The 16,064-nt window shown below is 40.0% G+C and overlaps 1 protein-coding gene across 2 annotated transcripts in view; it reads left to right on the top strand.

The window, feature by feature from the left end:
• Positions 1-12,605: 12,605 nt before the first annotated feature.
• The window catches only part of EPC1 (enhancer of polycomb 1), a 62,654-nt gene continuing 59,195 nt past the window's right edge, over positions 12,606-16,064 (top strand). The window contains exons 1-2 of one of the 2 annotated variants that reach the window (XM_085572973.1): positions 12,606-12,784; positions 13,510-13,613. The gene's annotated coding sequence lies outside the window, so the exon portion shown is untranslated. Of the gene's footprint in view, positions 12,785-13,495; positions 13,614-16,064 lie in introns of those variants that run through there. The other variant, XM_085572974.1, reaches the window with a different exon arrangement.

Raw genomic sequence — 16,064 nt, forward strand, 5'->3', positions numbered from 1 at the left:
CAAATTCATAGTGCTTGTGAAGTACTTTGTATTAAAGTATTATCAGTCTTACAAAGTACTTCCAAGCAATATGAACTTAGGTCCTAGCTCACTTTAATTCTTTACAAGAATGAAAATATATAAGTGTTGGTGAAACTACCTGACATTTTTGAGCCCAGCTTCATCATCATCATTATTTCTTCATGTCTGAACAAAAACTGCTGCATTTCTCTTTGCATCAATTCATGTAACTTGTTGGCCAATGATGGATGCTGGAGCCTCACAGCTGATTCTCACAGCTCCTCTCTACCCACAGAAGTGACCAGTCTGCATGTGGGTGTTCTGGCATTAGCCCAGATACCCCTTGTGGCAAACACACAGAAGGTACTTCACTGTTTTTAATATTTTATTTTCAAGTCAAGTAATTGTAGTATGCCCCTAATGCCTTCATCTGCTTCCATGTAACTGCACAGCTCTAAATATAAAAGTTTTCTCTGTCATTCACATTTGAATTAGTGCTACTGTGTGCTGCTAAGTACAGGAGGGTGGACATCAGGGCTCACTTTACAATTTGAGAGGTAGAGAAAGCTCCAGTCCAGTTGCAACTCAGAATTCAGTATTTTGGCACAGGGATTGATTAAGGCAACCACTGGAAACAGGGATAAGAAAGGAAGTTTCAAAGCTGTTACCCATGATCAATATATGTGGTTCACACACATTGCACCAGGCAGTATTTGCACAGGACATGGGCTGCAGCAGTCCTGACATCTTCAGTAAATCAGCAGTTATGATGATCTATGTCAAAAGAATACATAAGTTAACTCAGAAGAGAGTATTTCACCAGTCAATCAAGGAATGAAAAGGTGTGGTATATGATTTCATTGCAGGCTGAGTCAGAAATAATTTTTTGGGGACCAAAGGGATGCCAGCTCCTTGACATAAGATCATGCTCTAATGCTCCAGCCATTTTCTCTCACTACGCATCCCAGACATCAAACTGCTCTTCAGCAGCAGTAGTTGGTATTGATGCCAAGCCAGTACTGAAATGTGACAATATATGGGACATAATCCAAAGCCCAATTCTTGTTCTTGAGCCACAAGGACCGTTTGATACATTTGGTTGCCAAAAAAGACTGAAAAATTATGGTATTTTAACAGTTTTATCAAGGGAGTTTTGCCATGTGAAACCTATTAATTACACCAGCATACATTTGGGTCAAAAAATACTGTGTTACAGGTTAGAAAATATTCTCAAGTATGGCAGGTTTCTTTGGTTTTTTGGGTTAAGGCAACACAATATATTCACAGTAAAGTAGATATTATCTTCAAAATGTTTTACCAGAACAGATATTAAAAGTACTTCATACCAGATACTACTTTAATATCTAGAGCCAATCACTGGCAATATGAAACCACACATAGAACAGAATAATGACTTTAACGTTAATAGGCAAAAAAGCAGGCAAAAGTTTATGTAATGCCATATTTATTGTTTCATAAGTATCATTGGGTAGTATCACTGAAAGTATCATTGAAAAGTATCATTCAGTGCAAAGGTTACTGAGACATGTTTTGGCAAAGATTCTCCAAATAAATGTTTGAGATTGTTTTGTACGTTTGTGCGTGTCGAGAGACATGGGATGAATTTTAGTTTCTTTTTCCCAGGGCTGTTGATTCAAATATTCTGAAGCAAAATGAACAAAATTAATGGTATGAATTTTCAGGTCTATTTTTCAATCTCATTTTTTCAATTTTAATTTTTTGTCTTGATATTTTAGAAGCTGCTGTTCTTGGAGCCTTCCTTACCTTGTCAACATTATTTCTCACCTTTTGATTTGAGTTGCACAAAAAGTTTTATAAGGCTTATACTACTGTTTGTTTTCCCTTGCCATAAAACCTAGGAGTCAAAGGGAAAATTTTGTCAAGTTTTCACACAGCTATTAAAAAATGGCACTTAAAGGAGTTATAAGACTTGGCCTTTTTAACAACAGGCCCAGAGGAAACCTAGAGCATATAAAAGAATGGAAGTTTCAAATGAAAGACACTAAAATTAATTTCTAAGCTGCTCTCAGAGCAAAGCTCAAGCTGGTGGGGGGATATGGCTACTAAGGCCCAAGTCAGCCAAAGGAGTGAGTTAAAGCAGCTTCAGGGCTGCTCGAGCTGCTCCCTGCAGGTTGCTATTATGCCGTGTTGCCATCTAGGGATCACCAGAGTGCATACCCAGGGGCATGCTCCAACACATTCAGGGTCTGGGAAAATATGGTTGTATTTTGTATTTCAAGGATTACTTAGACAGCAGTCACATCTGCAACTCTAGTGAGGATCTACACACTGCGATTCTCCCTCCTACTCTTGCATTATATCAAGAAGGAGTTGGGACCAAGGCTGGCCCAAAAATATGTTGTCCATTTAGGGAACATTAGTTACCATTCAGGAGTGGTAATCTCTGTACTTAAGAACAAATGAGAATCCTTCAGAGTTCAACTGAAATAGGACACAAGTATTTATTTCCCTCTCTGTAACTTGAAGCTCTGAACATAACATTATCCCACACTTCAGGACTGCTGATCTGCCAAACATGGTTTTAAAATTCTAGTAGGCCATAAGTTTTATCTTTTTTTTGACAGAAGAGAAAGACAAAAATTACAGGTAGAGTGTTGCAAATGGTAAGAAACAGAAAAGTCTTATGGGGAAAGCACAGAGGAAATGCAGTGCCTGTGGAGCAGGGAGAAAAAGAGCAGCGAAGGTCATGACAGGAGAAGTAAAATAAAGAGTCATGCTAAAGATGAAAAGAAAAGCAAAGCTTCATACAAGAGCACAGGGCACACAGTAGCCCTGAGAGGAACTAAGAACACAAAGAGAGTCTGGCTGGCAACAGAAGGATGTGAGGCACTCTTGGAGAGATAAGGAACATCTCTATCATCTGCAGGAAAAAGTACCACAGAGGTTGGGTATCTCTGGCATGGGAAAAGGTCTGGAAGATCTCTGAGATAAATAAATATGAAACTTGGCTGAGCAAGGACTGGAGAGATGTAATCAGTGCTCTGCATGTGCACTGAGCATACTCAAGCAGGCAAACTTAAAGACACTTTGCTAGGATAGAGTCAGGAACAGGATCACAGTAAAAGTAACCCAGGATTAAAAACCAGTGGATGAACTAGCTTGAAGAGCAAGTGTGGTTTATGGCAAGGAAAAAAAGCCAGGAAGTAAATCAGTCCCTAATATAAAGCACAGCAGTGGAGCATGCCATAAAATCACAGACTAACCCAGGTCAGAAGGGTCACCAAAATATCATCTGCCCCAATCTTTCATGGCAAAGGAAGGCTAGGTCAGATTACCCAGCACCCTGCCCAATCTCATTTTAAAAACCTCCAGTGATGGGGACTCTACCATACCCATGGAGAGGTTGTTCCAGTGAATGCTTATTCTCACTGTAAAAAATTTCTTTCTATCATGGTGAAACTTCTCCTGATGTAGCTTCTTCCTGAAGCCCCTTGTCTTCTCTGTGCAGTTTCTTGTGAATTGAGAACATCCATTCTCCTTGTAGCCACTCTTTAAATACTGGAATACTGTGATGAGGTGTCTTTTTGTGATGAGGTGCTGTGGCAGCAGCTCTCTGGCCACAGAGAGCAGGCACAGAATTTCCCAGGCATTTTCCTGGGAAAGGCTATGAGAAGATCAGGGAAAAGAATGAGAAACAATTCTTACCTCCACTTGTACCTGCTGTTGTGCACATGTGGGATGTGTCATGGAGATTTGTTTACCAGTGATTTCTTAATTGGACACTGGATGGTGTTTGGATGGATTGACCAATTAGGACAAAGCTGTATCAGGCTGGCTGTAGGGGTTGCTGAGTTTTTTAATAAGTATAGTATAATATAGGATAAGATGATATAATAAAGAAATAGATCAGCCTTTTGCAACCATGAAGTCAATGCTAAATATTACCCAGCTCGGGGTCTGCGGCAACAAGGTGCCACTCAGCCTTCTCTTCTCCAGGGAAAAAAATCACACTTCTCTTTCCTTATAGTCAGTCTCTCCAGCTCTCTGATCACCTTTGTGGCCCTCCTTTGAGCCTGCTCCAGCCTGTCCATGTGTTTCTTGAAGGGTGCTGGTCAGAACTGGGCGCTGCACTCCAGGTGTGGCCCAGCAAGCACTGTGTAGAATGGGATGTTCACATGTCTTCTGTCTCTGCCAGTACCATCCCTGCAGGTGCAGCCCAGGATTCAATTTGCTTTTTTTGCTGCAGTGGCACACCGCTGACTCATATCAGGTCAGGTTAGACAATGTGTCAAGGAGCAGAAATAAAACTTTGGGACAGTGTCATAGCCCAGCTGTACACTGAAGAGTGAAGCACAGATATTGCCTCATGCTGGCCTGGGTCAGTGTTGAGTAACTGGACACGTCCTTGTTGCTGGGGCTTGCTCAGCAGCTGCAGCCGCTCTCTGACAGGCTCTGCCTGCCCAAAGCAAAAGTGCTCGGGTGCCTGACACTCTTCATGGTCTAGCCCAGGTCTCATCTGTCAAAGGCTCATTTCCAGTGAGGACCTACACACTGCAAATGACAAAAATAGGAATGTGTTGAATACAAGAAGCTTCAGTTCCTAATGAACTTGTACCAGAATTGGCACCTTTTGCTGACAGTCAGTATCTTGTCATTTGTTTCCCTTAAAATAATCCAATCACCAAGAACTAAATACAGCTGCCAATAACTTTATTAATGACTGAGTCTAATGCAGAAAATTTCAAACTGAACTACTCTTCCAGGTTTCAACTGTCTTCCATCACAACTAATTTGACTGTTTTCAGAAAATGCGCATTCTTAAAAATATGTATTTTGACTCTCAGAAATAAACCAAATATAAGCTAAATAATTTTAGGGAAGCAAAATCAAGAGGAATGTTAATGAGGTAAAAGCTAAAGTTCTATTACCACAGAAGATTCTATTACCATGTTAGCTTTAAAAATTAAGTGGAACCTGAGATGAAATAAGCAGCTATGAGAATAAAGGGAATATTTATAAACTGTTTAATTCTCCTTTTCCTCATTTGTAGACTGATGCACACCTTTTTTAAGTTGGCCTCTGTGGTTAAGGCAAAACAAAAGGCTTTTTTTTTTAATCTTATACCATAGTGTGAAGCACATTTCTATAAGGTTTAATGATCTCTATTGCAAGCATAGCTCACCACTTGCAGATGTGCCATTTACAAACCACTGGGAAACATTAGCATTAAGATTTTTGTGTGGCAGTCTGAGCCTTGGATGCCGTGTGTATTCCCCATCTTTGCTCTGACCAAAAGGGCTCTGGCAATGCTTCATGGAAATTTACTTTGTAAATGAGGTGTTGTGATCCAGCTGGCAGTACATGTACTACATCTAGCTTGTAGGATATTTCTGTTTGGTCCGATATTTTTTCTTTGTGGAAGTTACAGAGGATTATTATAGACAGAAGAGAAAGGCTCTTCCAGCCCCTTGCTAAGAGATCCTGCTGCCATTGGTCCCTGTGAGTGGAAGGAGCAGGGCAAGGAGCACATTCCCTGCTGAACAAGAACAGCACAGGAATGAAGGTTATTGCTGCCTCTGCAGCACATGTAGGCAGGGCAAAATCATGGCCAGTGTAAGATGAGACATGCAAGGTTCTACATGAAAGGCAGCATGGTACCTTCAACTAATGTGTACTTTGTTCTGCTTGATTGCATTTCTAACCAACAAGCAAATTAAGTTTGGTCAGCTTAGTCTTCAGAGCTTTTTCTAACATTAATAAAAAGACTAATCATAAACACATTTTTTAAACTTAAAAATAGGGAAATTGCCAGTAAATACATACTGTAAGTCAGAATCTCTAGAGGACCAACAAGATTCTTAAAAAGCAAAGAATATTTGATCAGCAAAATTAGGATACAAGAAAGAATTTTAAAATAATTAGGTAAAAAATAGGTCACAAGTCTAGTATTTGTCCCTGAGTGGTTTGAAATATTACAGCTGATAATAATAATGCAGAAGAGCAGACCTGTCAAATAGGCAGTTTCATATTTGAGAATATGATGGATGTTGTAATAATACGAGAGAATGTATTTGAACCACTTTGCTTTCCAACAGCAATTAATAATGGCATAAAAAAACAGCCACTGTATTCTAATATCTTAAAATGATTAATGCCTTATCATTTGCATCCTGGAATTTCAGATGAGATGACCAATTACTACCTTGAGCTTGCTGACCAGATTTTATGTTGCCTGATTTTAGGTCCTAAGTAAAATGTGCAAAAACTGAAACAAATCTATATATCAGAAGGCTAAACTTATTTTAAAACTAGGAGGAGAAATTAAAGCTTTTATGACTGCAGTTCATAGTCTTGCTGAACCTGGAATTGTAAAGTACTTTAGTTCAGACATCTCAGACCTAAGTATCCCCAAATCTGTATGCAAATACAGGCTTTTCTTAAATTCCCCTTGATATCCTCCTTCCAATGCTCATCAAGCTTTTGCTGACTAAACTGCCTTCCATTCACTATGTCACCAGCATCAGAACATTTCAGAAAAGAAAACTGAATTGTGACAGCGCTGCCTTTGCCACACAGATGGTGCATTTGTTTGCAGCAGCAGTAAAAGTGAACACCAAGGGTGACTCTGAACAGCTCTGAGATGTTTTCAACAGTGGCCCTTTATTCTAAATGACAAATGTGAATTCAGAAAAGGACAGATAAAATCTGCTGAGCACATAAACTAGTCAACAGGCAAGTCAGCGGAACACAGATGGACTGCAGCCATTATTCACCTAATCTGAATCCATGGTGTTTCAGCTGGAATTTCCTAGGTACAATAAATCATATGGGAAAATGGTCTCCAATAGTAGCTCATCTAATAAAATCCATGAGACTCCCTTAATTATCAGAAGGTGAATGTATGAGAAAACAGCAGAGTGGAGCAGTAAAGTAGAAACACCAATTGCACATTCCCTTGTTTTGGCACAGTACACCTTAAATAACCCAAGAGTAGCAACAGGTCTGTCCTGCAGTCTGGGAACAGTGATCTCACAAGAGCCACAGCAGGCACAGAAAAGGACAGAAAAAAGTGAAAAATATGTTTTTACAGCTAGTTGTGCTTGCAAACATAGCATTGAGTATTTATTCAGCATCAGTTTTAACACATGGATGAGGACCCAATGGTTGGATTAAAAACACATAATGCCTTTCCACATAAAATTTCAGGATCTGGACCAAAGCTTATATGATTCTGTTTCAAACATCAGCACAAAACAGGGACAGTGCACAGAACAATACCAATCAATTAGCTGGCTAAGTTAAAGGAAATCTTTCACATTGGGCTTTTCTTTTTTTCTAAATTTTTTTTTTCTCACTTTATTCTGTAGTCACACCCAGTATTTCCCTATCAGCTTCAACCAACTACACAACTAAAAGAGGATAATTTTTCAAAATGTATCTGTGCCAACATGGGGTGGTTATATTTTTTAAGAATACGTATATAACCATATCAGACTTGTCATATGGATATAGCTTTAATTCTGAAAGGACAACATATTTTAAGTCCTATAGCAATTCAACAGAAGAAGATTGTTAATTCATAAAAATATGTAGATTATGACCTGACTAGTCTGTGCAGGGGGTCTGATTAGGTACTTTCAGGCCATCAACAAATATATAAAACAAAAAACAGGAAGGGGAGAAAAACGATACTCCAAGAGTGTGGCATACCTTGGCAGCCAACAGCAACAGACGTTCTCAAGGTTTATTTCTGGTTTTTATTTTCAGAAGACCTACACGTATTTTTGTAACAAATTGCTTTTCCACTTAAATTTACTTAATTCTTTTTCCACACTTTTTGCCACCAAACATCATCCTAAAACCACGAGAACTGCAACTGGCAGGACTTGTGATGCGAGAAGAGTGAAAGGCATACCAACCTGTGGCAGCACTGTGTTTTAAATCCTCTTGGTCCAGTCATTAAGCATTTGAAGAGAGGGTCCCAGCACAAAGAAATGAAGTCAGCAGTAAAACTTCAGTGTCTGAATCAAATGAAAACACTGCTTAAAGTAAGAGAAACATGGAAAGGAATCCTTACTGATGCTTACAGTGCTGTGGAGTTCGAATGAGACAAAACCAGCAATGAATGGGTTATTGGCAAAAGGTAATTTGGATAGGCTTTTTAAGGTGGGGCCAAGCAGATCAGTCCATGCATCTGTGCAGGGGCAAAAGTTAAATCCTGAGAGCAATGTTAAGTCCTATTGAGAGAAGCAGGGAGATGATACGACTGGAAAGAGGCTACTGCAAAGGATACAGATATTAATGGGAGGCTTTACTGAACCAGGGGTATCTGTAATGGTAGTGCTGCAAGAAAGCAAATAAAATTCTGCGATATGCATAAAAAATAGAAGGAGTTACTTTAGTATTCGCTAGTAGAGTCATTGCTGTTGGCATATTGCGCTTATCTCTGATGTGCGTGAGCATGAAGATTACTGGTAAACTAGAGAAGTACTAAAATCACATAATATCCCTAACAAAGAGTAACATTTTGTGAATCTTATATACTCAAACAAAACCTGTACTTGGATAGAGAAATGGAAAGAGGAGGTATAATATGTAAAAAAGTGTGTGATTTAAAGTTAAATTTCAATTGAGTCAAGTAATCACTGTAGCAATTTAGTGATGATTTTGTGGATTCTTTTACCGCTATTCATTTTTAGTCAAGACTGCATGCTTTTTAAAAAATATCTGACCTGGGTCAAGCAAGAATTAAGCTAGGGGAGCCTGTGTCCTCCTTTATAATACAGTCAGGCATCAATAATCCATTCTTCTGCTGTAATTTGCGAATTTTCCAAATTACAGCAAATGAGCTTTTTTGGTTCTTCAAGAGCAGTTATGCAGCTATGTAAACATTGCATATTGAATAAAAATGCAAACTATTTATGCATTTGGTGATATTTCAACTGAAAAGCATTCAATGCCACTTTTATGAAAGAAAAATTATCATTTACATATGAGTTGCAAAAGCACTTTGATAACCTCCAGCACTTGCTATCTATCTAATGTTTTACTGACTTAACAGGACTGGTAATTCACTTCACAGCAAGAAAATATTGTCAGAAGGAGATCAGTGTAATTTGTTTATTACAAGGGTAGAGATAGAGAGCTTCTTGGAAAATATGGCAATAGAGTTAAATCTTTATAGACAAGATAAAGATTAATGCAAATGAAAGATAAAGAATAATAAAAGTAATTATACTGCAAGCAGAATGTAAAAAGTAGTTTCTCTAATTTCAGTAAGGAGCTGTTATTTGAGTGCTACGAGGTTTTAGACTTTTTTTTTTTGTGTTAGTCTAAATCCTAAAATTTAGCTGGTTTTTTCTTTGCTGCTGTACAGATATTCTATTTCCCAGTTTTTGAGCAAAATCTCAAGGCAAACATTCACACCAGGCAGTGGACAAAGCTGGAAAAAAGAAAAAAAAAGTGCAGAATGGGTGATGGTGCTCTTTTCAGTTACTCTGAGCTGTAAGAAATTTGGGGAAATTTTACACCAAGTCAAGTAGGGGTTATTCTTAAAACCCGAGAACATATGGTTCAACTTTTCTTGGAACACTTATCCAGATTTTAAATAAACAGTCACAATGTGTATTTCAATCCCTATCTCAATTCTTAATATTTAGCACTTGATATACACTGTTTTCAGTTAAAGCTGATGATGAGATCCAACATGAGAGAAAATGACCCTGGCTTAAACAGTTACCACACATCAGCTTATCTACAGACCTAGTCAAATCTGAAGGAAATTTGGGACAGTTATAAGTTCAGTTCAGCCTGCAACAAAAGAATCCAGCCAAATTCTTTCACATTTGCCACACCACAATAATTCCACAGATGTTCACCAAGGCATTGCTTATTTGAGGTTATTTACTGTGCCGTGTTTAACCCCAAGATGTAGCACAACTAGCCAACAGACTTAAAAGCCTCATAGAAAATGCAAAGCTAGTTAAGGTGTTTTGTACAGAAGTGCAAAGAATGTGAAAATATGTACCTGTTACTACTTCAAATGCAGAAAATAAAGCAAAAAGTGTTTAATAACATAGCAACTAACTACAGCAACATACGAAAGGATGTCCTGAGAGGGCTCTGAGCCTATGGACCATATTCCCCTCCAAAGCATGATTTGCTGTCCTGGCTGTAGCTATGCCCTAAACCAGAGTCCCTTATGCCCCTCCACCATGCATCTGAGGGCTCTGTCAGACCTGTGCTGGAGTTAGGCATAGAGTAACTATGGGGCACTTCTGGCAGATGAAGGTTTCTCCAAAAACAAGTGATGGAAGGAGCAACCTTCCCAGTGTGCAAGGTCAGCTTGGTCCCAACCTTCCTATGTGCTTATCCACTCATATTAACAACTTTGAGGGGACCCTTTTAGTAACCAGGTGTCCATACAGGTGGTATTCACATGCCCTCTGAACAGAGAGAGACTTAGATTTCTCCTGAGAGAAGCTGTGAGAGAAGCAGAGAAAAGAGAATCAAAACAACTCTTATCTCATTCCCTGCTCCTGTTTGTGCCCATGTGGAATGTGGTATGGAGATCGTTTACCCAAGGTGATTGCTTGATTGGATTCTGCTGATGGTGTTTGGATTCATTGACCAATTGGATCCATGTGTGTGTCGGGATTCTCGGGCAGAGAGAGTCACGGGTATTCTAATCAGTTAGTTAGTGATCGCTCTTGTTAGTGTAATATAGTATAATATAATTTAATAAAGTAATTAATTAACCTTCTGAAATCATTGGAGCCCTGCACATAATTCTTCCTGTTGGTCAGACACCACATTTTACTATATATACACTAAACACTACCATCAGGAGTAGGACTTAAGAATTCACTAAATACAAATTAGGAGGAAGGTGCAGGCAATCAACACAGAGTCCCCAAACTCATAGTTAAGAACAACACTTTTTTCTCTGAAAAACTATGCTACATCTCTTCAGGCCCACACAATGTGAACTACTGTCTACTTTTTTTTCCTAAGGCTTGTTTATTGCTAACAGGCCTGGTTTATAATTTTTCTGCTATACCTTTTGGATTCTTTCTTTTCTTCTTCTGTCTTAAATATAAACTTTGTGTCTGAATTTTCAATGCTTTCAATAACCTACTTCCTCCTTATCTATCTTCTGTCATTATACAAAGATTAATGCAAATTTGATTAGATTTCTGTAGTTCATCTGCTGGTTTTTCAAACATCTTTGTGCTTTCTTCCATGTTGTCCTTCTTGCTGGGCTTTTCTTTCAACAGCCACAAAACCTGATTAATTTTCCTCAGCAAATCCCACCTTATGTCTTCTTCACCATGAAGAACACAGAAACAAGAGTTTGACTGACGGTGTGTTGCAAACTGTGCCTTCCCCACTGATCAATACAGCCTCATTGTTTCCCTCATCTGCCCAGAGCCATCTGCTGTCTTTTGTCTTATACTTTTGAGTTCTTCAGGGCAGGAATTATCTTTTTGCCCTATATTCCTATACAAAATAACAAGATAATCACAGTTCAGGCAGGATTAAGGCTGCTAGATAACATGATAATACAAACAAATTACAACAACGGAAAATTTGCTCCAAGTTCTCTACAGGTTTTATTTTTTTTTTTTTTAATGAAATCTAAGACAGAAATATTAGGTGGTTCAGGAAAAACATCACAAATTCCACTGTTTTTTCAATGCCTCTGACAAAGGTTTAAAATAGCAGTAGGTGAGAATATTAATTCAAGTCTTCTAATATAGGGCTGGATCAGGCTCGGCAGGTCTGACAGCCTGTCTCCATTGTAATTCCTCCTAAAGGCAGGAAAAGGATTCTCACGGGAAATGAATCAGCCCCTACGGAGCCCACGAGGCAGCGTGCAAGAGGAGTTCTGCTACTGCCTGGCAAGATCGGTGGCTCAGATACAGGACCGCGTAGTGACATCTTTATCATAATCCCTAATAGAAATATGCCATATTTTCGTGTTTATTTTTATTTGAAGGTGAATGTCGCAAAAGTTAAAGGGCTGCAACACTAAAACGGGGTCATAATGAGAAAAAAAATCTAAGATTATTTCCACAGAGATCATGATTCAGGGAGACTGCTGCGAACCACAAATGTAAAATTATAAATATTACAAAGCGTGTATTTATGTGCAAGAGGCCTAAATTTCAGGAGAATCCTCGTTCCAGGGGCCTTTTGGTGCCTACATGCTCGCTTACGAGACTGTGATATGCAAGGGGGATTATTTTATCTTGCACTGAACAGAGAAGGTGTCAGAATCTGCCCGTCTTTTCAGAGCCCAGCTCCAGCAGGCACTACCTGACTCAGCTCACAAACTAGAGCCACAGCATCAAATTTCCCAACCCACTTAATTTGAAAGCCTGCCAAGATAGGTGAAAGACCTTATAAATATGTAAAGCAGGAAGTTCAGATTACACAGTGATGTAAATTCCCAGTGATTGATGCCCTTTTAAAAACAATAAAAATCCTCGAGAAACTACAATGTTGGTGAATGTGCTTCCCTCCCGATGCTGTCTGGCGGTGCCGTGCGGAGTTTGGCTGATGTATTGTACTTTTCGTGCGGATTTTATTTTGGATTTCTACCACTTCCTGGAGGCCAGGGGGAGGCACAGTGGGAGGAACCAAAAAACTCGGTGCCACAGCCATTTTGTTTGTGGGCAGCATGGTAGAATTCTGTCAGTCAGTATAAGGAGGGGTTTTTAAAACAGAATTTATGGGAAAACTATTCCTGCCGTAACGGATGTATCTGTTGAATTTAGTGTTAATTTAGTCCTTTCATAAGGTAGGTATTTATAATTGTAAGTAAATTGAGTATCTGTTGGGATTCAAGCCTCCCCACTTTCCAGGAATCATGGATTTTGTTTCAGGCATGACTGGCTCTTTCGGATGCTGCGAGGCTCCGGAGCCCGGCGGGGCGGGGGTGCCGCGGGGGGAGGCCGAGGGATGCGCCGGGCGGCACAAACTTGCTGCGGGGTTCGGAGTGGGGGCGGGGGCGGGGGGAGGGACGGAGGGAAAACGGCGAAGTCTTGGAATTATTTTGTCCAACAGTCTTTCTTTATTAATTCTCAAGAGGCAGCTGCTCTCTCCGAGGGGAGGATGAGGCGTGGGGTTGCGCGGGGCGAGCCGTAGTTTTGCAGTGTCACCGAAAACCAGCGCTAGACTTTGGTCCTGTGTGCTCCAGAGGCGGGTGTAAAATGGCACACTGCATTTTTCCAGGCGGCGGCGGGGGGAGCGGCGGGGCGGGCGGGGGCGCCGCTGCCCGCGGAGCCCATCGAGCCAACGCCAGCCCCGGCAAAGTTGTGACCCCGGCGGCACCGGGTCCCCCGCCCCGGCTGCGGCCGCCCGCCGGCAGCGCCCGCCGACCCTCGGGAAGCCGCCTCCTTCCTCGCCCGGCGATCCTGGCGGGGTGACGGGCAGGGGGAGGAAAGAAGAGAGGGAGGAGAGGAGGAAAAAAAAAAAAAAAAGGAAAGAAAAGTCTCACTTTCTGCATTTGCGAAATATTTTAAGGATGTTCGGGAAGCCCTTTGCAGCATGGAGGTGGCTGGTTGTAGGAGAGCGAGTATGCAGTCCATATTGTTACAGCCCTTTTGCAAGGGCTGCCTTCTTCGAAGGTAAGTTTGTGGTTTTAACCAAAAATATTCTTTTCTGCGGGTTTTTGGTGTGTGATAGGGCTGGGGAGGATTTTCGTTGTGTTGATGAACAAAACGTAGTCTTGTATTTTTCATAGCTTTGATCTCATGTGAATCCCACCCAACGGTGTCTCCTTAATAACGACAATTACTGAAGTCAGTTTTGTTTCCTCTTTAAAATTTTATACACGAGAAGATTAAAAACAATTTAACTTCAGTTTAGGAGTATAAGAACTCAAATATTTTCCAGATGGACTTGGTTTTGGGGGTTTTTTATTTATTTTTGTTTTTTTTGGTTCTGGCTTTTTGTTGGGGCGGGGGGGCAGGGGGGAATTCTTTACCGAGTAATAAACGGATCCAGGACCAAATATGTGACTGTCTATATAAATATAATGCAGCTCTCGTGTATAAAGAAGCATGTTATGTTGCTACAGTATGGTCTGATGGTAGCTAAAAGAGTTTACAATGCCATTTGTGATGGCTCTTGATGGATTACTTTGGTCTAAAGTAAGGGGGAAAACTGCCCTTGATATGGTGAAGGTGGAGATGGACATAAGAGGGTTTATATTAAGTTATGTCTCTTACTAAACAGTGACCTTTTTATTTACAAATTCCAGCTCTTGTGATAATTAGCTTAAAGCATTAGTTATATAAAGGTTCTTATTTCCCCACACTTCACTTAGATGTCTTGGTGTTGGGTTGTTTGTTTGTTTTCTATTTTTTTTTTTTTTGGGGGGGGGGAGGGGTCGAGTGGTTTGTTTGGTCTTTTTCTTCTAAGAAGGTACATTTGGGAGACATTTTGTAAATTTTGGCATTTTTCTAGTCGCTTTCCTTTTTTTTTTTTTTTTTCTCACCCGGTGGGAGATCTTTTTTGTTTTGCATTGCTCTGTGCTGGTGGCGCTGTGGGGCTCCGAAACAATTCGTGTCCCTGGCTCTAAAGGCGGAGGGGGCCGGAGGGAGAAAGGTGGGGCACGGGTTGATCTATTGTATCTTTTCCTTTTCTCTGTATCAAAAGTAACCGCAAATTAGTTAGAATTACGATGAAATTGTATCTGTAGAAAATTGTAGTGTCGCATGAACTATGGCCCGGCAGAGGCATGACCTCACCCTTTCGCTGGTTTGTGTAATGAAGCGTATCCTTAATTTTTTTTTCAATCCTGTACCTAGGATCCAGTTTTCCTCAGTGATGAGATCTTCGGTCCCACCCCCAAAATGATTTTGCAGTGGCTGCAGATGAAAGATTTTAAAATGATTTTTTGCAGCCAATATGGAAGGCTTTGGCACACACTTATTGTGCAACTAGTCCATTGTTTGCTTGTTGTGAAGTTAAAGGGTCCATCCACGGCTGCTTATGAAGCCCTAAGGTCCCCCTCGCTCTCGTGCTTGCATATGCAAATCTCCTGATGAGGTCTGTAGGAGTTTGGGTTGTGTATGAAGGTGGGGTTGAAAAGGGAAAACCTAATGTAGTCCTTCAGATTGTAAGAGGATTCACCTGAGGTGGGTGGGTTATTTCTTTCCTGTTGCTAAGTGGAGCATGCATTTTACATGTCTTTATACAAAGATACATGTTAATGTGTGTTTTCTTTTGTTGCAACCTACAGATCACCTCGGTTCTAAGTGCAAAAGGATTAGAAGGCTTTCTGCTAACATCCATATTAGGTGTAAGAAAAAAGAAGTGATTAATGTTCTAAGATGGGTGGGAAGGCATAGCCCATGATCAGAGCATATATTAGAAACTCAACAGGTTCAGGAACAAATTTGACATTAAATTTAACACATTTTTAAGAAATCAATGTGCCTGTTATTTTGGAGTGATAAAAACTGATAATTTTAGAGGCCTTTGCATCTATTTTACATTTCAATGTCTTCAGTATTTTCAAAGAATAAATTTGACAAATACTAGGCCGTTTGAAAGTCTCTAAACTTCTTGTGAATGTTTAAATCTTCAATAATGAATTTATATATCAGATCAAAGAGTTTGCTCATTAAGTTAATTAGTCTTATGGAAAGTGATATACAACTTCAGTAGATCTCTGTAATGGTCTCTTATTCACTATTCCTTTTTAAAAGAAGGTAAATTTTGCTTCTGTCTTATGTAAAATACATCTTGCAACCCCCTAACAGTAACAAACATATATCCAAGAGAGCAGCCAGTTTTATCATCTCTCCTCTGTCAGACAAAATCTGCTTTTATAAATTCTTGGCTGGAGCAGAGACCTGGTGGCCTATGACAGTGCAGTATGACCTTTACTTCTTTGGTGTCATGGTACAACTCAGACTTGAGGACAAACATCAAGGCATAAACCCTCTTAAGAAAGCATGGATTTGGGCCATCCTCCATTTCCATTTCTGAGACCTGATCGCTAGGATATAAGGTTGGCATTTTGGGCACAGTTTATGCCAATAGAAGTAGTGTCAGCTGTTGAATTTATT

Source organism: Lonchura striata, chromosome 2 (assembly GCF_050655825.1).
Source record: "Lonchura striata isolate lonStrDom1 chromosome 2, ASM5065582v1, whole genome shotgun sequence".
Classification (NCBI taxonomy): domain Eukaryota; kingdom Metazoa; phylum Chordata; class Aves; order Passeriformes; family Estrildidae; genus Lonchura; species Lonchura striata.